The following is a 25,432-nucleotide window of genomic DNA, read 5'->3' as shown; positions in this document are numbered from 1 at the left end:
ATACATGTTATCCGGGGATACGGTACCCTTTCTAACCTTTGTGCAATCACGTGCAATCCATACTGGGCCTAACACCGTCTGAGCCTGCCTCCTGAGACATATTTTTTGAATGTGTACGCTATCCATACATGTTATCCAGGGATACGGTACCCTTTCTAACCTTTGTGCAATCACGTGCAATCCATACTGGGCCTAACACCGTCTGAGCCTGCCTCCTGAGACATATATTTTGAATGTGTACGCTATCCATACATGTTATCCAGGGATACGGTACCCTTTCTAACCTTTGTGCAATCACGTGCAATCCATACTGGGCCTAACACCGTCTGAGCCTGCCTCATGCTGTATAGACATATATTTTGAATGTGTACGCTATCCATACATGTTATCCGGGGATACGGTACCCTTTCTAACCTTTGTGCAATCACGTGCAATCCATACTGGGCCTGACACCGTCTGAGCCTGCCTCCTGAGACATATATTTTGAATGTGTACGCTATCCATACATGTTATCCAGGGATACGGTACCCTTTCTAACCTTTGTGCAATCACGTGCAATCCATACTGGGCCCAACACCATCTGAGCCTGCCTCCTGAGACATATATTTTGAATGTGTACGCTATCCATACATGTTATCCAGGGATACGGTACCCTTTCTAACCTTTGTGCAATCACGTGCAATCCATACTGGGCCTAACACCGTCTGAGCCTGCCTCATGCTGTATAGACATATATTTTGAATGTGTACGCTATCCATACATGTTATACGGGGATACGGTACCCTTTCTAACCTTTGTGCAATCACGTGCAATCCATACTGGGCCTAACACCGTCTGAGCCTGCCTCCTGAGACATATATTTTGAATGTGTACGCTATCCATACATGTTATCCGGGGATTCGGTACCCTTTCTAACCTTTGTGCAATCACGTGCAATCCATACTGGGCCTAACACCGTCTGAGCCTGCCTCCTGAGACATATATTTTGAATGTGTACGCTATCCATACATGTTATCTAGGGATACGGTACCCTTTCTAACCTTTGTGCAATCACGTGCAATCCATACTGGGCCTAACACCGTCTGAGCCTGCCTCATGCTGTATAGACATATATTTTGAATGTGTACGCTATCCATGCATGTTATCCGGGGATACGGTACCCTTTCTAACCTTTGTGCAATCACGTGCAATCCATACTGGGCCTAACACCGTCTGAGCCTGCCTCCTGAGACATATATTTTGAATGTGTACACTATCCATACATGTTATCCAGGGATACGGTACCCTTTCTAACCTTTGTGCAATCACGTGCAATTCATACTGGGCCTAACACCGTCTGAGCCTGCCTCCTGAGACATATATTTTGAATGTGTACGCTATCCATACATGTTATCCAGGGATACGGTACCCTTTCTAACCTTTGTGCAATCACGTGCAATCCATACTGGGCCTAACACCGTCTGAGCCTGCCTCCTGAGACATATATTTTGAATGTGTACGCTATCCATACATGTTATCCAGGGATACGGTACCCTTTCTAACCTTTGTGCAATCACGTGCAATCCATACTGGGCCTAACACCGTCTGAGCCTGCCTCATGCTGTATAGACATATATTTTGAATGTGTACGCTATCCATACATGTTATCCAGGAATACGGTACCCTTTCTAACCTTTGTGCAATCACGTGCAATCCATACTGGGCCTAACACCGTCTGAGCCTGCCTCATGCTGTATAGAAATATATTTTGAATGTGTACGCTATCCATACATGTTATCCGGGGATACGGTACCCTTTCTAACCTTTGTGCAATCACGTGCAATCCATACTGGGCCTAACACCGTCTGAGCCTGCCTCCTGAGACATATATTTTGAATGTGTACGCTATCCATACATGTTATCTGGGGATACGGTACCCTTTCTCACCTTTGTGCAATCACGTGTAATCCATACTGGGCGTGAGAACGGCTGGCGAGCTGTTAAGCAAGCTACAGCACCTGTCCAGACAAGTACAGGGATTCCCTAGCGAGGAGACTTATTTGATTGTTTTCAATGTTGGGACAGCAATTTTTGGGGAGCACTATACTCTGGAGAATGATAGATGGGGCCCACCATACACTGGAACATTCCAAAGGTGGACATCAGACACTGGAGCAGCATTTACAGGGCCCATTATACACTAGAGCATTAGAAATGGGGCCCATTATGTTTGGAGCATTATTTGGGCCCATAAGACAGTGGAGCTTCATCCATGGGGACCAACATATACTGTAGCATTATGTGGAACTCATCATATACTGTTTCAAACATTATATGGGACCAATGATTCTGTATGGAGAAATAGATGGGCCTCGTCATGAGATGTAAAAAGTGAGGTATTTTTCATTGTACTATACCGCTATTTCTCTGCCGTATCGGAGCATGATGAGTTGTGGTATGTGTTAAAGGGGCGCTCTTTCGCCCAGGGCACATGAAAACCTGGAGCCAGCCCTCCCCCCCCACAGTTTGTAGCCAAATAACCCCCATTTTTCAGTGCGTAACTTGTATTATGAAGTTAATTAAGGTTGACAAGCTTAAGAAAGAAGAATTGATGCTTTTGGCATTCAAATGGGCACTGTAGGTGTGTTTCCTGTCCTCCTCTCACTGCCGACTTTTATTCCCCATTGACTTACATTGGGTTTCGTGTTTCGGGACGACCCCGACTTTTCCCTATAATCGGACGATCTTGCTCGACCCGACTTTTGGAAAAGTCGGGTTTCACGAAACGAAACGCGACCCTAAAAAACCAAAAGTCGCTCAACTCTAGTCGTCATCCTTCATCATTTTGGCAATGCGGGGGTCCCTTTTTAGGATCTGCAAGGCATTATCACACATGTGGGCCAATGTTCCAGGTGTCAATGATGCACTGCCAGTGATGGGTGGAGGAGCACTTTCTGGCAAATTCACATCCCTCCAGGCACGCACAAACCTGACCTTTGCATGCTAACATTTTCTCTTGCCCCCTGAGAAGCATCCTCCTCCCCAAAATAATCATCCCTCTCATACTCCTCCTCCTTTTCCTCTTCTTCCTCCACCTCGTCCAGGTCTGTTGCCCTCACTGACAATGGCTGACTGTCATCAAGGCTTCCCTCCTCCTCTTCCTCTTCCTCTGATGCAGACGCCTGATCCTTATGTGCATCAAAGTTTGCATGAGCAGACACCTAAGTGGGATGCTCATGCTTATGATGGCATCGTCTGCACTTACCAGCTGTGTGCATTCCTCAAAACACTGAAGGACTTTACAGAGGTCTTCCAGCTTTGACCACTGCACACCCAACAACTCCATATCTGCCCTCAAACTGCCTGCCCATGTATCCTCCCACAAATGCTTTACAGCCTGCCTCTGTTTGCACAGCCTCTCAACCATGTGCATGGTGGAGTTCCACCTTGTTGCAACGTCTATGATTAGGCGGTGCTTGGGGAGGTGGAGCGATAGCTGCAGCTTCTGCATACGAGTAGAGTGTACGGGCGAGCGACGGATGTGCGAGCACAGTCTTCGCACCTTATGGAGTAGGGCTGTTAACTCCGGATAATTATTTAGGAAGCACTGCACCACCAGGTTCAAGGTGTGAGCCAGGCAAGGTATGTGTCTGAGTTTTGCAAGGGCTATGGCTGCCACAAAATTCCGGCCGTTATCACTGACTACCTCGCCTTGCTAAAGATGTAGACTGCCCAGCCATGACTCAGTTTATCGCTGCAAGTAGTCAGCCAGTACCTTCGCGGTATGTCTCTTGTCACCCAAAGACATCATCTTTAAAACAGCCTGCTGCCACTTACCACTAGCTATTCGATAGTGGGACACCTCGTGTGCAACACTGGCAGCTGCGGATGGAGTGCTCGTGCAACTGCGCTCTGTCGACGAGCTTTCGCTTCTGAAGGAGGAGGAGGGTAGAACGCCTACAGCCAACTGTTTCCTATACTGTGGGCTAGGCAGCACTGTTCCACCGCCATTGTCCCCTGTGGAGCCTGCATCCACCACATTAACCCAGTGTGCAGTGTTGGACACGTACCGGCCCTGGCCCATGCATCTGTTGTGAGGTGCACCTTTCCACTCACTGATTGTTTGAGTGCATGGATAATGCAGTCTTTCACATGCAGGTGGAGGGCAGGCATGGCTTTTTGAGAAAAGAAGTGCCGACTGGGTAGGTCATAGCGTGGAACAGCGTAGGCCATGAGCTTTCGGAACGCTTCCCTTTCAACCAAACAGAAAGGCATCATCTCTAATGAGATCAGTTTGGCAATGTAGGCGTTCAAAGCCAGTGTACGTGGATGAGAAGATGAGTACTTTCTTGTCTTACTCAGAGTGTCTGGTAGGGTGAGCTGGACTTGAGAGCTGCATATGGGGGAACTAGCGGTGGACATGATGGACTGAGAGGGGGTTGGTGATGGTGGTGGTGGTGATGGCCTAGATTCAGTCTTTCGTTGCAGAAATATTGTGATTCCCTGAATGCTTTGGCATTGCAACGACACCTCAATATTTGTTGCTGGTGGTGTGGTTACCGGTAGGCTTACATTGGGGGAAGCGATGGAGAGTTGCTGGCTGCCTTCAGTCAGAGCAGGTGCACATGTGCTACCTGAGGTTTTGTAGTCCGTCCATGCTTGCAAGTGCATGGTGATTAAATGTCTAAGCATGCAACTGGTATTCAAATTTCGGAGATTTTTCCCTCGGCTAAAGGTCCTTCCGCACTTCTTACAGATATCCTTTCCCTCATCAATAGGATTTTGGACAAAAAAATGCCACACTGCACTCTTCCTACTATGGTATAAATTTTCAGGGCTTGCAAGCTGTGCTAATTTGACCGTCTGGCCAAGCTGTCCTGCAACTCCTTTGTTTTTTTTACCACGTTTTTGGACAGCTACGGACCTGCCAGATAACCGCTGCTGCGATGTCGATGCCTGCTGCGGATCCTTCTCCTCTTCTGAGCTATTGCCAGCGGCACCCTCTTCCCCTAATGGATGCCAATCCGGGTCAACAACTCAGTCATTCATCACCTCCTCTTCAATTTCATCTGCACCTTCCTCTGTGTCACCATGTAAGGTGGTATAGTATGTGGGAAGGGGCACCTGAGTTTCATCAGGGTCTGATTCTGGCTCAGTAGACTGCGAGGGAAATCATCTAGCAGTGGCTGTGCATCAGTGCACTCCATGTCAGATTCATCTTGGACTGGGGAATTCAGGATTTGACTTGATAACCCAGGCATGGTATGTGAAAAGAGCTCCATGGAGTAATCTGAAGTGTGGCCTGCCGCATCCTTCACTTTTGGTGTGGGTGAAGGACACTAGGAAAGGTGTTGTTCCTGACCAGAAGCCTGCACTGACAAATCTGTGCTTGCAGTTTTTGTAACTTCAGAAGAGGAGGCAATAGAGTGGGAGGCTGTTTCGGCAATGTAAGCCAAAACGTGTTCCTGATGCTCCAGCTTTAAAAGCGGTTTTCCTACTCCCTGAAAAGGGAACCTTACAGGCCTTCTTGTGGCAGATGATGGCGCAGGCTCAACACCACCTGCCTTACCTGCTATTGTGCTTTTGGCATAACCAGCAGATGCACGACCACCACAATCAGTACCAGCTGCACCCCCTGCCCATGTACGCGGCCTCTTCCACCATACTTCCTCATGTTTGGGAAAATGTACCAAAAATACCAGCAGATATATGGTACTGTATGAGGAGCGTACAGCAGTATAAGGTGTATGGAAAAATTTAAATCTCCATATATATTTCCTTAGGCACAGACGCTCTCCCAGTATGTATTTGACCGTAATCCAACCAGCATATATACGGTACTGTATCAGAAGTGTACAGCTGTATACGTTTTTGGTGAAAATGTCAATCTCTGTATATTTGTTTCCGGAGTCACACACAGACGCTGTCTCAGTATGGATTTTACCATAATCTAAACAGCAGATATACGGTACTGTATCAGAAGCGGACAGCTCTATATGGTGTATGTATGCAAAAATGGAAATGTCCGTATATGTATTTACGGACTCACACACACGCTGTCTCTGTATAGATTTGACCGTGATCCAAACAGCAGATATACGATACTGTTTGAGAAGCGGACAGCTCTATACGGTGTATGTATGCAAAAATGGAAATGTCCGTATATGTATTTACGGACTCACACACACGCTGTCTCTGTATAGATTTGACCGTGATCCAAACAGCAGATATACGATACTGTTTGAGAAGCGGACAGCTCTATACGGTGTATGTACGGAAAATTTTAAATCTCCGTCTATTTTTTCCGGAGTCAATAGCAGTTATACGATACTGTTTGAGAAGCCGACAGCTCTATATGGTGTATGGAAAAATGGAAATGTCCATATATGTATTTATGGACTCACACACACACGCTGGCTCTGTATAGATTTGACCGTAATCCGAACAGCAGATATACTATACTGTTTGAGAAGCGGACAGCTCTATACGGTGTATGGAAAAATGGAAATGTCCGTATATGTATTTCTGGGGTCTCACACACACACTGTCTCTGTATAGATTTGACCGTGATCCAAACAGCAGATATACAATACTGTTTGAGAAGCGGACAGCTCTATACGGTGCATGTATGGAAAATTTTAAATCTCCGTATATGTATTTCTGGAGTCTCACACACACACACTGTCTCTATATAGATTTGACCATAATCCAAACAGCATATATATGATACTGTTTGAGAAGCGGACAGCTCTATACAGTGTATGTATGGAAAATTTTAAATCTCCATATATGTATTTCCGGAGTCTCACACACACACACACTGTCTCTGTATAGATGTGACCGTAATCCAAACAGAAGATATACGATACTGTTTGAGAAGCGGACAGCTCTATATGGTGTATGTATGGAAAACTTAAATCTATGTCTATTTTTTTCCGGAGTCACACACACATGCTGTCTCTGTATAGATTTGATCGTAATCTGAACAGCAGATAAACGATACTGTTTGAGAAGCAGACAGCTCTATACGGTGTATGTATGGAAAATTTTAAATCTCAATATATGTATTTCCGGAGTCTCACACACACACGCTGTCTCTGTATAAATTTGACCATAATCCAAACAGCATATATACGATACTGTATGAGAAGTGGACAGCTCTATACGGTGTATGTATGGAAACTTTTAAACCTCCGTCTATTTTTTTTCCAGAGTCACACACGCGCTGTCTCTGCATAGATTTGACCGAAATCCAAACAGCAGATATACGATACTGTTTGAGAAGCGGACAGCTCTATACGGTGTATGGAAAAATGGAAATGTCCGGATATGTATTTCTGGAGTCTCACACACACACGCTGTCTCTGTATAGATGTGACCGTAATCCAAACAGCAGATATACGATACTGTTTGAGAAACGGACAGCTCTATATGGTGTATGTATGGAAAACTTTAAATCTACGTCTATTTTTTTCCGGAGTCACACACACACGCTGTCTCTGTATATATTTGATCGTAATCCGAACAGCAGATATGCGATACTGTTTGAGAATCGGACAGCTCTATACGGTGTATGGAAAAATGGAAATGTCCGTATATGTATTTCCGGAGTCTCACACACACACACGCTGTCTCTGTTGTAGGGATGTGACTCGCTCAGATGCACTGGGAGAGAATCATGAGACAGGTTCTTCCAAAGTTCATGAGGTTTATTTGTGTCATAAACTATAAATCCAAAAATAGCCTCTAGCTTAGGCAAAAAAAAACAAACGTTCGTGGTTTCAGACTCAGACCAGGAGTCTCAGCACACGTGAGAGGTGTAGTCCTCCCCACATACAGCTACCTGGTTCAGGAGCAGACCACATTAAAAGGGTGTAGCCACACCCACGAACCCAGCAGCTGACTGGTCATGTGACTGTGACCTAACCACAGGTCCTTGCAAAACAATAACAGCACAGCAATATCTGTTATGCATTACATTATGGAGACAAGCCATTTATGAGACACATATCTCCCATCGGCTACACAGCCCTTTGCCATGCCACATACCTCCCCCTCTGCCTAAAGCCATGGGGCTTGGCACTTTCACCTACCAGGCAAGGGATTCTTGAGAGGGCATCGGCATTACCATGTAGTTTCCGTAGTATGCTCTACATGGAAGTTGAAGTCTTGCAGGGCTAAGAACCAGCGGGTGACCCTAGCATTCTTACCCTTTGTTTTCCTCATCCACCTGAGTGGGGCATGGTCGGATATTAATCTAAACTTGCGTCCCACCAGATAGTACCATAACGTATCCACTGCCCACTTTATGGACAAACACTCCTTCTCTACGACTGAGTAATTCTTTTCGCAAGAAGATAGCTTCCTACTCAGGTAGAGGACAGGATGCTCCTCCCCATGTATCTCCTGGGAGATGACTGCACCTACCCCGACATCTGAGGCGTCTGAAGGATGAACTCTTTTTTAAAGTCTGAGGCCACCAAAATGGGTTGCTTACAAAGAGCTCCCTTCATTTCTTGGAAGGCTGACTCTGCTTCTTCGGACCAGCTGACCATCACTGACTTTGTCCCCTTTAGCAGATCAGTTAAAGGTGCAGCCATTGTGGCGAAGTTTGGGATGAACCTCGTGTAATATCCCACAATCCCCAGGAAGGCTTTAACTTGCTCCTTTGACTTGCCTCCACTTTATTGATTTGGGGTTTGATCTCGCCACGCCCCACTACATATCCAAGGTACTTGGCTTCCTCCTTACCCAAGGCACACTTTTTCAGGGTTGTTGTAAACCCCGCCTCCCTTAGAGCGTCAAACACTGCTTGGACCTTTTCTAGGTGAGACTCCCAGTCCAGGGTAAAGATGACATATTATCCAGGTACGCAGCAGCGTATAGCTTATGAGGTGCAAGGATTCTATCCATAGCCCTCTGGAAGGTTGCCGGAGCTCCCTGCAGGCCAAACGGCATTCAGACATACTGGAAGCACCCGTCTGGTGTGGAGAATGCTGTCTTCTCCTTGGCTTCCTGTGCCATGGGGATCTGCCAGTATCCCTTTGTCAGATCCAAAGTGGTTATGTACCTGGCAGGTCCAAGTCTCTCGATCAGCTCATCAACACGTGGCATGGGATAAGCGTCGAACTTGGAGACCTCATTCAGCTTCCGGTAATCGTTACAGAACCTCCATTCACCATCAGGTTTTGGGACCAGGACAATCGGGCTCGACCAGCCGCTCTTGGATTCCTCAATGACCCCGAGTTTTAACATACGCTGCACCTCCTTGGAGATTACCTCTCGCCGGGCCTCAGGAATATGACACGGTTTCACGTTCACCTGCACATGTGGCTCGGTCAGAACTTCGTGCTCCACCACCTTCGTGCACCCCGGCAACTCTGAGAACAGGTCCCTGTTTTTCTTGAGTAACTCCCGACACTGCTGTTTATGGGCCTTCAATAGCGTCTCCGCTATGGTAACCGCTCCAACCTCCCCTTCTAGGTTTCCCATCAAGCACGGAGTTACCGCTGGCTCTCTATCTTGCCACGGCTTGATGAGGTTGACATGGTAAACCTGGTAGGGCTTCCATCTTTCGGGTTGGTGGATCTTGTAGTTTACGTCTCCGAGCTTCTCCACCACCTCATATGGCCCTTGCCACTTGGCCAAGAACTTACTCTCCACCATCTGGATTAGCACGAGAACTCGGTCTCCTGGATTGAACTGCCTCACTCTGGCTGACCGGTTGTAGACCCTGGCCTGAGCCTCTTGTGCCTGGCGGAGATGTTCTTTAACAATGGGCATCTGTCATGGTATGCCTAGGTTACTTTAGGCTAAAACCCCGGGAGCCCTGCGGTGTCCCTCAGACTAGGGAAAACCCTGTCTGTCCCTCAACCCAGGGTTTACACTGAAGGTGTGCCTGCCTGGGCCTCCACCCTGTCCCTGTCTCCTGTCCAGCCCTAAGCTGAACCCACCACCCTCCACCCAGTGAGGGGACCAGACACCAGACCCCACAAATACGTATGGACAGGGGTAAAAGAAACACCACACCGTTAATACACAAGGGAATACAATAATGTGCAAGGGCAACCAAGTATATATATATAACAGATAGGAGAAAGAACAACTGAGAGATATACTGCACCAAATATCAGACGCTCCAAAACCACCACTGCTGACCGGTATTGCTAGCACTAGGCAAAAGCTATAGTCGGCGACGCCCATAGTCAGGACGGACTATTTAAAGACCAAGGGCGTGGCCCAGCCCTCAGCCAGCATGACAACCTGGTTAACCTTATCCCGACTAGAACAGAATACCCAACAAAGTCCCTGAGCATACTGTAGTGGAATAGGGTATTACTGCTGTCTGCCGGACACCCTGGTGTGAACAGTGTCCGACATGACAATACTGTAGTGGAACAGGGTATTACCGCTGTCTGCCGGACACCCTGGTGTGAACAGTGTCCGACATGACAGTACCCCGCCTTCTACGAGGGACCTCCAGAACCTCACCATGTCAAGGACCTGGCTTGTCCAGATGGCGACGATGGAACATAGTAACCAGTCGATCAGCATGAATGTCTGAGGCCGGCACCCATGTCCTCTCCTCAGGACCATAGCCACGCCAGTGGACCAGGTACTGTAGAGTGCGACGCACAACCCTAGAGTCCACCACTTTGGACACCTCAAATTCCAACGCGCCATCCACCAAGACGGGAGGTGGTGGCCTGGGAGAACCATTCGCCAAACCCACGACCTTTTTTAGGAATGCTTTGTGAAACACATTATGAATCTTATACACAGCCGGCAACTCCAAACGAAATGCCACGGGGTTGATCACTGCGGAGATCCTAAATGGGCCAATGAACCTGGGACCCAACTAAAGTGACGGTATTTTGAGCTTGATGTTCCTTGTAGATAACCACACCCAATCACCCACACACAGGTCCGGACCTGGCACACGTCTGCAGTCAGCCACCCGTTTGTACCTGGAACCCACCTTCAACAAGCGCTGCTTAACTCTCCTCCAAACAGACGACAATTGAGCTCCCAACTGGTCCTCCTAAGGGACGCCAACCGAGCACCCCTGACGCAAGGTACAAAATTGAGGATGTTGACCATACACACAAAAAAAAGGAGATTCCCCAGACGATTCCTGGCAATGGTTGTTTATTGCGAACTCTGCCAGAGGAAGAAACGCTGACCACTCTTCCTGATTGTCGGAAACAAAGCAGCGCAAGTATTGCTCCAGGTTTTGGTTCATCCGCTCAGTCTGCCCATTCGACTGAGGGTGGAAAGCCGATGAATGAGATAATTTGATCCCAAGGCGAGAACAAAAAGCTCTCCAAAACTTTGCCACAAACTGCGTACCTCGATCAAACACAATGTCAGACGGGACACCATGAAGTCTGACCACCTCGCCAATAAATATCTGAGCAAGAGTCTTAGCATTGGGCAAAGATGGTAAAGCAACGAAATGTGACATTTTGGAGAACCTATCAACAATTACCAAAATGACCGAGTTCCCAGCCGAGGCGGGCAAGTCTGTAATAAAATCCATGGAAATCTCAGTCCATGGCTTACTGGGCACCCCGAGAGGCTGCAACCTACCAGCGGGAAGGGAACGAGGAGTCTTGGCCCGTGCGCACGTGGTACAGGCAGACACATATGAGGCCACATCCTGCCGGATTTTAGGCCACCAAAAACGACGCGATACCAGTTCCAGAGTGCTCTTAACCCCTGGATGACCTGCCAGTACCGTGTCGTGATGTTCGCCTAACACTCTAGAGCGTAGATGTAGTGGCACAAAAGATTTATTAGCAGGCAACCCCAGCGGTACCTCCTCCTGAGCCTCCGCAATCTCTGCCTCAATTTCTGTCGTGATGGCAGATACCACCACACCCTTTTGGAGAATAGGCACCGGCTCTTCACATAACTCTCCACCAGGAAAACACCTGGATAAAGCGTCTGCCTTAATATTCTTCGAACCAGGTCGATAGGTAACAATGAAGTTGAACCGGGTGAAGAATAATGCCCAGCGAGCCTGTCTGGAGGACAGGCGCTTAGCAGATTCTAAATAAAGCAAATTCTTATGGTCGGTTATCACAGTAATCTGATGAACAGCCCCCTCCAAGAAGTGTCGCCACTCCTCAAATGCCAGTTTGATGGCCAACAATTCCCTGTTGCCAATATCATAATTACGCTCCGCAGGCGACAGCTTCTTGGAGAAGTAGGCACACGGATGCAACTTGGCCCAAGATGGGCCCTGAGACAGTACAGCCCCCATTCCAACCTCCGACGCATCCACCTCCACGACAAACGGTAAGGAGACATTGGGCTGCACCAGAATGGGCGCTGGGGCAAAACTATTCTTGAGGAATTCAAACGCCTGTACCGCAGGCTCAGACCAGTCAGAAAAGTCGGTACCTTTTTAGTCATGTCAGTAAGTGGTTTGGCAATCAAAGAGAAATTCTTAATAAATTTCCTATAGTAATTGGAGAAGCCAAGAAATCGCTGAAGCGCCTTAAGATTATCAGGCCGATCCCAATGTAGTACCGCCTGCACCTTTGCGGTGTCCATCTTAAACCCTGAGGCGGAGATTATATAACCCAAGAACGGTAGCTCCTGTACGACAAACACACATTTTTCAAGCTTGACATAGAGCCTGTTCTCTCTGAGCAACTGCAGGACCTGTCTAACATGCTCTATATGTGTATCATGGTCGCGAGAGAAAATGAGGATGTCATCTAGATAAATTATAACAAATCTCCCCAACAAATGAGAGAAGACATCATTTATGAAATGTTGAAAGACCGCCGGTGCCATAGTCAACCCAAACGGCATTACCAAACTCTCAAAGTGACCCTCAGGGGTATTGAATGCCGTCTTCCACTCATCCCCCTGACGGACTCTTATAAGATTGTATGCCCCCTGAGGTCCAGTTTGGAGAACCACTTGGCACCAACCACTTGGTTGAACAAATTGGGTATAAGTGGCATAGGGTAAGGATCACGAACCGTAATCTGGTTGAGTTCTCTGAAATCCAGACACGGGCGTAAACCGCCATCCTTCTTTTTAACAAAGAAGAAGCCAGCAGCCAGAGGAGAAGAGGAAGGTCTAATATGACCCTTGCTCAGACTATCCGCAATGTACTCCTTGAGAGCTAGCCTCTCGGGACCTGAGATATTAAACATTCTAGCTTTAGGTAACTTGGCCCCTGGTTTCAACCTAATAGCACAGTCATAGGGGCGATGCGGTGGTAGTTCTGAACAACCCTTCTCAGAAAATACATCGGCATAGTCCAGCAACGGCTCCGGGATACTGGGAGTCAAAGCGGAAATACATGTAGCCAGGCACCTCTCCTGACACTCCTTGCTCCACTGAATTATGTCCTGGGTCTTCCAATCAATAACAGGATTATGCATTGACAACCATGGAAAGCCCAGAACCATCTGAGCCGGTAAGTTACTAAGCACCTTACAAGTTACCCGCTCTGAGTGTAATACTCCAATGTGGAGTTGTATATCCAACACACACTCTGTGATCTCCCCTTGAGACAACGGGGAAGCATTGATGGTAACCACCCGGATGGGGTTCGGCAATTTCTCCACCGGAAATCCCGCTGTATGCGCGAACTTCTCATCAATGAGATTGGCAGCTGAGCCACTATCAACAAACACTGTAATAGAGAGCATTTGCCCCCCAAGTGCTACCCTAGCAGGGAGCATACACTGGGAAACCATGACGGAGGATACACAAAGGCTCAGACTAGACTCCTCCAAACCCTCTGAGCCTATCAGTTTTCCGCCGGCGCGCCCTTCTTAGGTACCAGGGGGCAAGCGTTAATAAAATGTCCTCCTTTGCCACAAAAAAAACAAACCCCCTGCCTTCTGTGCCAAGGACGTTTAGGCTTGTTACTCGGTGACTGTGCTATACCAGCGATCTGCATGGGTTCCACGGATTCACCCGAGGCAGCCTCACCTACAACTCCCCCACCTCCCGGAGGCAACGAAACCAGCGCCCCCTGACGGAGACGGCGGTCTATGCGTACTACAAGTGCCATCGCAGCCTCCAGAGAGGCGAGAGTCTCGTACATTAGGAGAGTCTGTTTAACCCTTCCAGAAACCCCATGCAAAAATTGACTTCTAAGCGCAGGGTCATTCCACTGCGTGTCCACCGCCCAGCGCCGGAATTCCGTGCAGTAATCCTCAGCTGGTCGCTCACCCTGTAGTAGTGAGCGTATCTTAGACTCTGCTAAGTTTAATCTATCCGGATCGTCATAGATCAAACCCAGAGCAGAGAAAAAAAAATCTACAGACTCAAATGCCGGTGAGTCAGACGGGAGTGAAAAGGCCCAAGCCTGTGGATCACCACTCAGCGAAGAAATCACCAAGCCCACGCGTTGAGCCTCATTACCTGAGGAATGTGGACGCATACGGAAATACAATTTGCATGATTCACGAAAAACCGTGAACTTACCACGATCACCAGCAAATCGTTCAGGAAGGGGAAACTTGGGTTCAGCTGCCCTGGCTGCAGCCTCAGCAGGTACTGCAGGAGCTGACAGGCCTTGTTGCTGGACCGCCCCCCTAAGTTCAGTGACCTGTATGGATAGAGCCTCCAGCTGCTTGGTTAGGGAAAGTATAGGATCCATAGTAAGTAACCCCTATATTCCCTATCTTATACTTTTTTTTTTTTTTTTCTTACTTTAGTATTTGGGCCGACTATAATGTCATGGTATGCCTAGGTTACTTTAGGCTAAAACCCCGGGGGCCCTGCGGTGTCCCTCAGACTAGGGAAAACCCTGTCTGTCCCTCAACCCAGGGTTTACACTGAAGGTGTGCCTGCCTGGGCCTCCACCCTGTCCCTGTCTCCTGTCCAGCCCTAAGCTGAACCCACCACCCTCCACCCAGTGAGGGGACCAGACACCAGACCCCACAAATACGTATGAACAGGGGTAAAAGAAACACCACACCGTTAATACACAAGGGAATACAATAATGTGCAAGGGCAACCAAATATATATATATAACAGATAGGAGAACGAACAACTGAGAGATATACTGCACCAAATATCAGACGCTCCAAAACCACCACTGCTGACCGGTATTGCTAGCACTAGGCAAAAGCTATAGTCAGCGACGCCCATAGTCAGGATGGACTATTTAAAGACCAAGGGCGTGGCCCAGCCCTCAGCCAGCATGACAACCTGGTTAACCCTATCCCAACTAGAACAGAATACCCAACAAAGTCCCTGAGCATACTGTAGTGGAATAGGGTATTACTGCTGTCTGCCGGACACCCTGGTGTGAACAGTGTCCGACATGACAATACTGTAGTGGAACAGGGTATTACCGCTGTCTGCCGGACACCCTGGTGTGAACAGTGTCCGACATGACAGCATCACCTTCTCAACCCTCTGCTGCATCAGTGCCACATGCTCAATGACGCTTCTGTGGGGCGTGACTTCAGCTTCCCAGGTTTCCTTGGCTATATCTAGGAGACCTCACGGATGCCAGCCGTACAGAAGCTCAAAGGGCGAGAACCCCGTGGAGGCCTGGGGAACTTCACGGATAGAAAACAGTAAATACCGTAAGAGACAATCCCAGTCCCCACCATCTTTCTCTGACTTTTCTCAGGATGCTCGTCAGTGTCTTGTTAAACCTCTCAACAAGACCATCTGACTGCGGATGGTACACTGAAGTCCTCAACTGGGAGATTTGCGAGACTCTGCACAATTCCCTCCTCACTTTGCTCATAAAAGGTGTCCCCTGGTCGGTCAGGATCTCCTTCGGCAGACCCGTCCGGGAAAACACATGGACCAGCTCGCAGGCTATACTCTTCGCGGAGGAGTTTCTTAGGGGAATGGCCTCAGGATAGCATGTGGCATAGTCCAGGATGACTAATATATACTGATGGCCCCGAGCTGATTTAACTAAGGGACCGACCAAGGCCATGGCAATTCTCTCAAATGGCACCTCAATAATGGGCAGTGGCACAAGAGGGTTCCGAAAATGAGATGTGGGGGCAGTTAACTGACATGTCGGGCAGGACCTGCAATAGTTTGCTATTTCCAGGTGACACCCAGGCCAATAGAACCTCTGTACCATCCGTTCCTGCATTTTTTCCACCCCCAGGTGTCCCCCCAAGATGTGTGAATGGGCCATGTCCAACACTTTCCGTCTATAGGGACCTGGTACTATTAACTGCTCTACCACCTCTTCCCTTACTTTCGTGACCCGGTACAACAATTCCCCACTCAACATAAAATAGGGAAACCTTGTGTCTGCTCCCGGCTCTTGTGCAACCCCATTAATGATGGTGACATTGTTAAAGCTTCCCTCAGCGTGGGATCCCTATGTTGGGCAGTCCCAAAATTCTCCCTGGCCACGCCTAACTCCGGGATGTCAGGGACAGGGGACCCTTACTCTTCATCCCCAACAAGAACACATAAAGGAAACCCGTCTGCCTCTGGTGGTGGCGATACCTCACTGAGGTGGATTGGTTCCCTGCTCTTGCTAGCACACTCAGAACCCTTCCCCCACAAATCCCAAAGCAGACAGAAATCCTGGCCAATGATTATAGGATGCAACAAGTCTCGAACAATGCCAACTTCATGCGACTCGGTACCATGCGCCGTTTCAATATTCACCCTAGCCATATGGTAGTCCTTTGCATCGTCATTTATGCACCGAACGCCAATCTTTTTACCTGGGAGTAGGTTGAGAGGAAAACTCACCCTCACAAGGGTCACCAAGCTCCCGGAGTCCAGAAGCGCCATTACTGTTTGACCGTTCACCTTCACGGGACACGCTTGTGTCCCCTCGTTAGGTGGCGAGTTCACATTGCAAACTGGATAAGCATAGTATGAACTACGGCGTCCCATGCTGCAGTCCATCTGCTCGGTGGTCTGGGGGACAACGGGCAGCTATATGTCCAGGCCCGTGGCACTTCCAGCAAATAATATCACCCGTGGGGACCTTGGGCACCGCCTTCCCCGCCGCTTTTGACCTTGGACGCACCACCCCTTTTTGGGACTCCGCCCCCTGCTGGGACCCCCAATATGGAATGGGCTGCTTCCCCAAGGAACCTTCCATCCCCTGGTATCTCTTGACCAGCCCAACCAGTTCATCGGCATTTTGGGATCGCCCTGGGCAAACCAAGTCTGTAGGGGTCTCGGCATGGCATGCACAAACCGATCCATCACCACTCGCTCTACCATCTGCGCAGGCGTAGAAGACTCGGGCTGCAGCCATTTCTGGACCAGGTGCAACAGGTCGAACATTTGGGAGTGAGGTGGTTTGTGCCGGTAATAGGCCCAGCGGTGAACTCGCTGTGCCCTGACAGTCATTGTCACCCCCAAACGTGCGAGAATCTCAGCTTTTAGCTTGGGATATTCCTTGGCATCTTGCAAAGTCAAATCAAAGTACGCCTTCTGGGGCTCCCCCATCAGGTATGGGGCCAGTACCTCTGCCCACTGCTCTGGCTGAAGTTTTTCTCTCTCAGCCACCCTCTCAAACACTGTCAGGAAGGCCTCCACATCATCCTCAGGGGTCATTTTTTGCAATGTGCGTCTTACCGCCATCCTGACGTGGGTGTCTTCAGCCAGACCTGGGGTTGGGGCGCTCGTCCAGCCCTCCTGGATGGTGGTTGCCAGAAGCTGCATCTGCTGCCGTTGTTCCTGCTGGCTCTGCTGGAACTGCTGCCGCTGCTCCTGCTGGCTTTGCTGCATATGCTGTAACAGAAGCTTGTTGGTTTCCTGTTGCTGTGCCTGGGACTGGACCAGGTGTTTCAGCACTTCCTCCATTATTCCAGGCAGTGCTTGCTGCCCCGCTGCAAACTTTACCCAGGACATGTAGCCGCTGCCCATTCCATCGCATTGCCCACAGTGTGCATCCTTGATCATTGGCTGAGAAAAGGCACTGGAAGCATTATGGGAAGCGCGACTTTGGCGCTCGGGCCGGCGACCGCATGGCCGACCTCACGCTATGGTCGGGTTTCGATCGGCGAAACCCGACTTTGGCGAAAGTTGGCGACTTTTGAATTTGACCGACTCGTTTCGCTCAACTCTACGGATAACCCCTTTAATTATGTATGCGGTTTGTATTGTAAAATCTAGTGACAGCTCCACTTTAACAGGTTTGGACACAAAATTGTAATATTGAAACTGGCATTTTCCTGCTTCCCCCTTGTTATATAACTGCTTCACACCATTGGGAAAACATATATGAGGTATGTCTAGTTCAGGTGTGAAGTAGCTTTTAGTGTAGTGCAACTGGTGTGCAATCTAATAGTTTGCTTTGTGTGTCATATGCCACCAGACATCCACTTTACAGGATTAGTAAAGCTTTCCTTTCTTGCTTAGGCTTTCAGGCATAAGTACTGATCAAGAGTTATATCCAAGGAGCTTTACTATTCGATCTGAGCTCTTTAAATAAGACCGTAATAAAGAGAAATTCATGTCAAAAAGCTCTTCTGTGGATAATTTTACCAAGTTACCTTATCAAACTTTTGAGCCAAATGTAGAATCTCAACATTATTTTTAATGACTCTAAAAATTGATCTGCGGGGGAAGCTTAATGATATATGAAGAAGTTAATATATACTGTGTAATGGAGAAGAAAGAATCATAATCTAAGCAAAAAAAAATGAGCAGTCATAGCAGACAACATACTATGTATTGGACACCAAGACTGCAGTAATAAAACTATTGGGGGAATTCATTAAACGCTATACCACAAAACATGCAGTTGCACAAAAGTTTTGTAGGTATTTAGAGAAGTTGTCCACTATTTGGACAACTTCTTGTTATACCCCTTGCTTTGCCCCCATAAAATAATACTCGCCTCTCGTGTTGGCGCTGTTTACGAGGTGTTGCACTCAATATCCCGGGGCTCCCGTGCTGTTGCTGTGACACGTGACACCAACACCCAATCAGCGCCGGCATCACTGTCCCCGCCTCCTGTTAAATTGAGCATGAAGAGCAAGTCTTAGATCAGCTGCAGCCCAGACTTCATCTTTATGTTCAGTTTGTCTGAAGACGGGGACAGTTACGCCAGTGCTGATTAGGTGCCAGCATCATGTCACCACAACCACAAGAGAACCCCGGGACCATGAGTGCTGACACCACAGCAATGGCACCGACATGGGAGGTGAGTGTAAACTTTATTATTTTATGGGGGCCAAACATTTTGATCAAGAAAAAGTTGTCCTAACAGTGGACAGCCCCTTTAATTTTAATATGAACTCTGCTACTTATCTAAAACTGGGTGGTATTTGGTGGGAGGAGGTATGGCCTGTTGCAGCCTAACAGATTTACTAGAATTTATGCCAGTTGTGTAAATGAGAGCAAAAATGTACTCTCATTGCTGGGGTACATTTTCAGACAGACCTAAAGATGTGTCAAATTCATTAAGAGGCAAGCACATCTTAATGAATTTGGTGCATCTTACTCTGGTGGACTTTTGATCAACACATTAATAAATTTCTCGCTAATGTATGTATATATTAGTAACTAAAAAACTGCAGTACTCCAAATATGTAATGTAACAGCAGCACATAAACTGTGTGTCAAGAGCATCATGGAAGAATTTTCATAGATGAGTCACTTCATATCTTAAATCACTAGGCACAATTTGATGAATGCCAGGAGAATGTTACTTGCCTGATTGCATTGTACCAATGGTAAAATTGGTGGCAGAGAAATAATGCTATGGGGGTGTTTTAAAGGGGTTGGCCTAGTCCCTTGAGCTCCAGTGAAGCAAAATCTTAATATTTCAGCATAACAGAGGATTTTGGACAATTATATGTTTTCGTCTTTGTGGGAACAGTTTGGGGAAGTTAATTTTCTGCTCCAGAATGACTGTGCCCCAGTGCATAAAACAACGTCCATAAAGGCATGGTTGGCCAAGTTTGGTGTGGAAGAACTTGACCTCAACCCCATTGAACATCTTAGGTGTAATGCCGGTGTGTTTGTACCTTGTTTCCCCAGCGTTACTCTGCATGTCTCTACTTTAACCCTTTGCTCTTTTCCCCCTAACTAGCTGGGATACTGTTGTCTGTTACCTGTGTGGATGCTGCTCAGATCCCTACTCTGCTGCATAGCCGTACATCTGTTGTGATGTCTTTGCTCCGCTGCATGACTATCCGCATGTGCGGTCCCTGGCTGCCGCTGTGAAAGCTATCCAAGGGTTGCAAGGTCCTCTGCAGCTGGTGCATGACTTTCCACATGTGTCCAGGCTTGCAGTTGCTGCCAAGTGCCTTAAGCCTCAGTTCCTGTGCTGACTATGCTGTAATAGTTTCTGTCTGTGCTTAGGGTGCGCGCGGCCACACCTTCCCTGCTTTTACTAGGGTTAGTGTGTGCACTTGAATTGCTGTCCCCAGCCTATTGCTGAGCGGCAGCTCCTATATAAAATTCCTCTTTCCTGTTGGGCGTTGCCAGAGCTTTGCATTAAGTTCCTGAATCTAGCCATGTGTGTTTTGTATTCAGCTAATGTTCTGGTTGTGACCAGTTTTAGGAATGCTGATGTCCTTTGTTCTTGGACCTGTCCTGTCTACATGTTGGTACCAAAGTCTTTGTCCTGATTCCTGCTGTGTTATGTTCCTGAAGTCCCTCTGTGTCTGGAACCATGTACCCAGTGACTGTGAGTTTCCTGTAACTGGTGTCCTGTGAACAAATCTGGGTTCGTCTTCTGAAGATGGAGTCTGGTGTTTTTGCTGAGCATCTTCTACGCTATGCTCAGCTTGTCATGCGGTTCTAGCTCCGTCCGGCTCTGGTCCTATCCGGCAGTGCCTGCACCATCCCGCATGAGTTCCTTCCTAGGTCCCATGTCCGTAACCTGACGACCATAGACTGGAGCCTGACGATCGCTACCTGGTGCCTGGAGATCATTTCCGGAGTCCGGTGACTGCAGTCTTGTGCCCAGAGCCTGACTACCGCTGCCTGGTGCCTGGAAATCATGTCCGATGTCCAGAGTCTGGTGTCTGCTTTCTGGTGCCTGGAGCCTGACGATCGCTTACTGGTGCCTGAAGGTCGTGTCTCATGTCTGTAACCTGACGTCTACTTCTCTATGTCCTGCCGGTGTCCTGATGTCCTGTCTGTCTCCTGATGTCCAGCCTGTGTCCAGATGTCCGGTCCATGGTCCTGGTGGTCCAGCCTAAGTTCCAGAGTCGGTCCCACCTGTGTTCCTGGATGGACTCCTCTGTGTTCCTGGGGAGTCTCCAGTCTTGTTCCTCGATGACGACTCTGTCTGGAGCTGACCAGCCGATGACCTGTGCTGCCACGCCAGTGTTTCTGGTCCTATGCTGTCCGTGTCTCAGCCAATGACCTGAGCTGCCACGCTGATGTTCCTGGTCCTGTGCCATCTGTGTCCCAGCCGATAACCTGAGCTGCCATGCCAGTGTTTCTGGATCTGTGCTGCCTGTGTCCCGATGTCCTGCCTGTGTCCTGATGTCCTGAGTGTGTTCCGATGTCCGGCCTGTGGTGCTGGTTGTCCAGCCTGTGTCCTGACATCTGGTCCGTGGTCCTGGTGGTCCAGTCTGTGTTCCAGAGTCGGACCTACCTATGTTCCTGGATGGACTCCTCTTCCGTGTCCCTGGGAAGTCTCCAGCCTTGTTCTCGGTGACGGCTCTGCCTGGATCTGACCTGCCGATGACCCGAGTTGCCATGCCGGTGTTCCTGATCCTGTGCTGTCCGTGTCCTGCCTGTGTCTCGATGTTCCACCAGTTCCCTGGGGTCCGCCCTGTGATAACATCTCTTCGAGGCCAGTGCCAGATGTTCTCCTGCTGCGCCTGTGCTACGCTTGAGGCCTAAGAGAGAGGTTCTCCTAGTATTTCCATGCCAGATGACCCTGGACTGCATCAACCCGTGATGACCTCCTGCCATCGACAGACCCTGGTCGCTGCCCTTCCCAAGTGGCTGTATATGTATGAGATCGGGTGGTAATTTTTTGCCATGGTATTTTTACCTTGTTCTATGAAATATAATGTATTGTTGGCAGCCCCTTTATTATACATGAGGATCACCTCTCTTACCTGGATCTGTGCATCTTGTTATGAGTGATATGTGGACAGTGAGTGTGCTTGTTTATTTTCCCCAATTTTTGGCATTATGGATTTTAAATACGTTTCATAATAAAATTATATTTTTGATATAGAAATATTGGCCTTGTGATCATCATTTTTGTGTTGTTTCTATGTGGTAATTGATGATAGGCTCCAGTAATCCATACATACACATGGTCTGTAAATTCTGAGTAGTTTGTATACCATGTGTTTTTGTCATACTTGGTGTTATTTGTGTTACAGAATTGCAGTGTATCTGTTATAATTGGATTCTATACTGTGGCTTCATATAGCATCCGATTTATTTTTTTTTATGCATTCATAAATTTGAATCAATGAGACTCATCCGTTTTACAGATGAAACTAGTGCCTACTGCATTTTTTTCACATGCAGATTCAGTAAGTGAAAAAAAATTCTCATCTGCACTGCCCCATTGAATATTATTGGTCCAAGTGCTGTCAGTATTTTCCGCGGACAACACTATGATTGTGTGAATGAGCCCTAATAATTAGTGTCTCAGGGAACAATGAACCATGGTGAAGGTTCAATGCAAATCTAAGGCCGGGGTCACACTAACCGATGCAAAATACGGTCCGTAGTTTACATGCGTAATACGGATGAATGACCCCTAAATTGTGCTCCGTATGTCATCCGTAAGCAAGGTGTGGTCGCATATTTTGCGCATGTCAGCATCCGTATGTAATCCGTTTGTAATCTGTATGGAATCCGTATTGCGAGATTTTCTCGCAGGCTTGCCAAATGGACATTTAACGGTTTTGAGGCCTACTAACTGTTTAAATCATTAGCCTGCACCCTACTTATTGGCTCAGGAACAGGTGGCTGCCTCCATTCTGTCCATTTGTGACCTTGCCTTCACGAGGTGTGTTGCTGTTGTATGTGCAACATGGAAGACAGACTGATTTTCAACACAACTGAGCAGGTTCTCTGCAACTGGCTTTTGTCAACCATACCCAGTGATAGTGGATCCGCGGAGGAGGAGACGCATGTGGGTACATCCACTTTTGAGGCAACGACTCACAAGAGGTCATTTTCACCGCCTCTATTCTTCTCTGCGGGAGCATCCTGCAAAATTCTACCAATACTGTCGCATGAGCCTTGCAGCATTTGATCGACTCTTGGAGACAGTGCGCCCTGGGATAACCTTTCAGGACACCAGGATGCGCAAAGCTATATCTGCAGAGGAGCGACTTCTACTCACATTACCGTATGTACTACACAACCACATTCTCTATGTTCATGATGTGTGACCCAAAGTATGTATTTATTGCTTCATGGACTAATTTTAATTTCCTCATCTTATTCCAGATATGTTGAAACTTACCGACCAGAATGTTATGTGTAATATGTACTGAATATCACTTAGTCATTGTGCGACCAAATATGTGTGTGTTAGTAGATCTGAAATCCTAACAAGTTTGGTATGTATGTTCCGGTTTTTTGTTTTATTTGTGCATTCTAAAATGTCCCTTTTCTGTTGTTCTTCAGCTTCCTGTCCACTGGCCTGTCTTATGCCGCCCTCCACCATGAGTTTCTGATTGGAAGATCTACCATTTCTGGCATAGTCAGGTCGATATGTAGTGAAATATGGTCAAGACTACATCAACTCGTCATGCCCGAGCCCAGGATGGAAGACTGGTTGAGGATATCAAGGGACTTTGAGGAGGAATGACAGTTTCCTAATTGTATTGGGGCCCTTGATGGCAAACATATCCGGGTGCGTAAGCCGCCGAACTCAGGCTCCCAATTCTTCAATTATAAACAATACTATTCTGTTGTATTGTTGGCTCTGGTCGACCCTCAATACAAGTTTATAATTGTTGACATTGGGGCCTATGGAAGGACGGGAGACTCTCGAGTCTTCAATACTTCCATTATGGCTCGGCGGCTACGCACCAACCTGTTGGATCTACGACCACCAGGCCAGTTACCAGGCTCCACTCAAGAATCTGTCCCTTATGTCCTTGTGGCAGATGAGGCGTTTCAGTCATGAGGCCATATCCCCGGCGCAACCTTGACCACTGGCGCAGAATTTTTAACTTGCGCCTATCACGTGCTCGGCGACTGGTGGAGTGTTCCTTTGGCATTCTTTGTGCCAAATGGCGGGTACTCCAGTCTGCCATTCAGCTTAGTGAACAAAATGTTAATGAAGTAGTTAAAGCCTGTGTGGTTCTTCATACCTTCACCAGGATACATGATTGTTCCTCCTCTGCTGGTGTTGTGCGTGGGTTGGACAATGTGCGTAGGGCGAGACCACCTATCAATCTTCAACGTAGACCGCTCTCTGGGCTCAAAGTGCGTGATATTTTCACAAATTACTTTATGTCACCTGAGGGTGAAACTTCTTGGCAAGAGCATGCCGTGTCTATGTTATAATTTTTTGGTTTATGTGTGTCTAAATATATATATTTCTACCCCTTATGATTCTTTGAGTGTTTTATTGCATTGGTAAGCGTATGTTAGTATGCTGACACTGTTTTTTATAATTGACACTGAGACGTTAAATGTAGTAGACAAATGTTTACTTTTGCCTTTTTTTGGGGGGGGTTTAAGGAAAACATATTATTGCCATATGAGAACTGTGGCAATGGGCCAAATTGGCCTTTTTGCAGATGTCAACATTTGTTCAAAATAACATTTTCACACATAGAGACAAAAAAAAAATATATTATGCAATACCAAAATGGCTACATTATAAATTGTGGAAAGTTGTGGAAGGAGAAGGTGGAAGAAGACCAGCCTGTGGTTGCTGCTGGCTACTTTGCCCAACATCGCCCTGTGTGGGGGCATACTGTTGCCCATGATGTGGGTAATGTACTGCCTCCTGTGATTGTTGTGGGTACTGGCCAGAGTGATACTGAAGAGGGGCATCTTGTTGGGTCTGGTAGGCCCGTGTCTCATACCAACCAATATATCCATGTCATCCCCAACCTGGTTGGGACCAGCCTCCAACACTGGGTGGGAACAAGTGGCTATATTGGTGTGGTTGGCTAGAGCCAGACATATGTGGCTGCTGTTGGGAAGGTTGGGTAGGGGGAGGAAGGGGGTGAGGTGTAGGCCCACGTATTTGAGGATCCTCAGAGCCTGCTTTAGCAAGCATGTGTGTGGGGTGTCTAAGGCGCATTAGATTTCTGTGTGAAAGCTGCCACCTCTCCAGATATTCAAATAATTCATATGGGGTATTGGGGTGTGTGCAAGCATCCAGCAGGATCTGAAAACATCCTCGATTACGGAGCCTCACCTCACGGGAAAGGGCACGAAGGTAAAGGGCCAGACTGCGCGAGTATGCCTCCTCGCCATCATCAGTATTGACTCTGGCCAAAAATGTTGAGGACCCCAGTGTCCACATTTGTACGTGTATCCTGGGCAGGGATCTGGCGCCTTCTTCTTCCT

General features: G+C 47.8%; 1 protein-coding gene across 2 annotated transcripts in view; it reads left to right on the top strand.

Moving 5' to 3' along the window:
* MYRIP (myosin VIIA and Rab interacting protein) overlaps positions 1-25,432 on the top strand; it is an 811,455-nt gene that overhangs the window by 763,768 nt on the left and 22,255 nt on the right. The window lies entirely within an intron of this gene.

This window comes from Dendrobates tinctorius, unplaced genomic scaffold, assembly GCF_039654945.1.
Source record: "Dendrobates tinctorius isolate UK_male_01 unplaced genomic scaffold, ASM3965494v1 ptg000162l, whole genome shotgun sequence".
Taxonomy (NCBI): Eukaryota; Metazoa; Chordata; class Amphibia; order Anura; family Dendrobatidae; genus Dendrobates; species Dendrobates tinctorius.
Note: the sequence above shows the minus strand (reverse complement) of the source record. Positions and strands in the feature narration are given on the sequence as shown.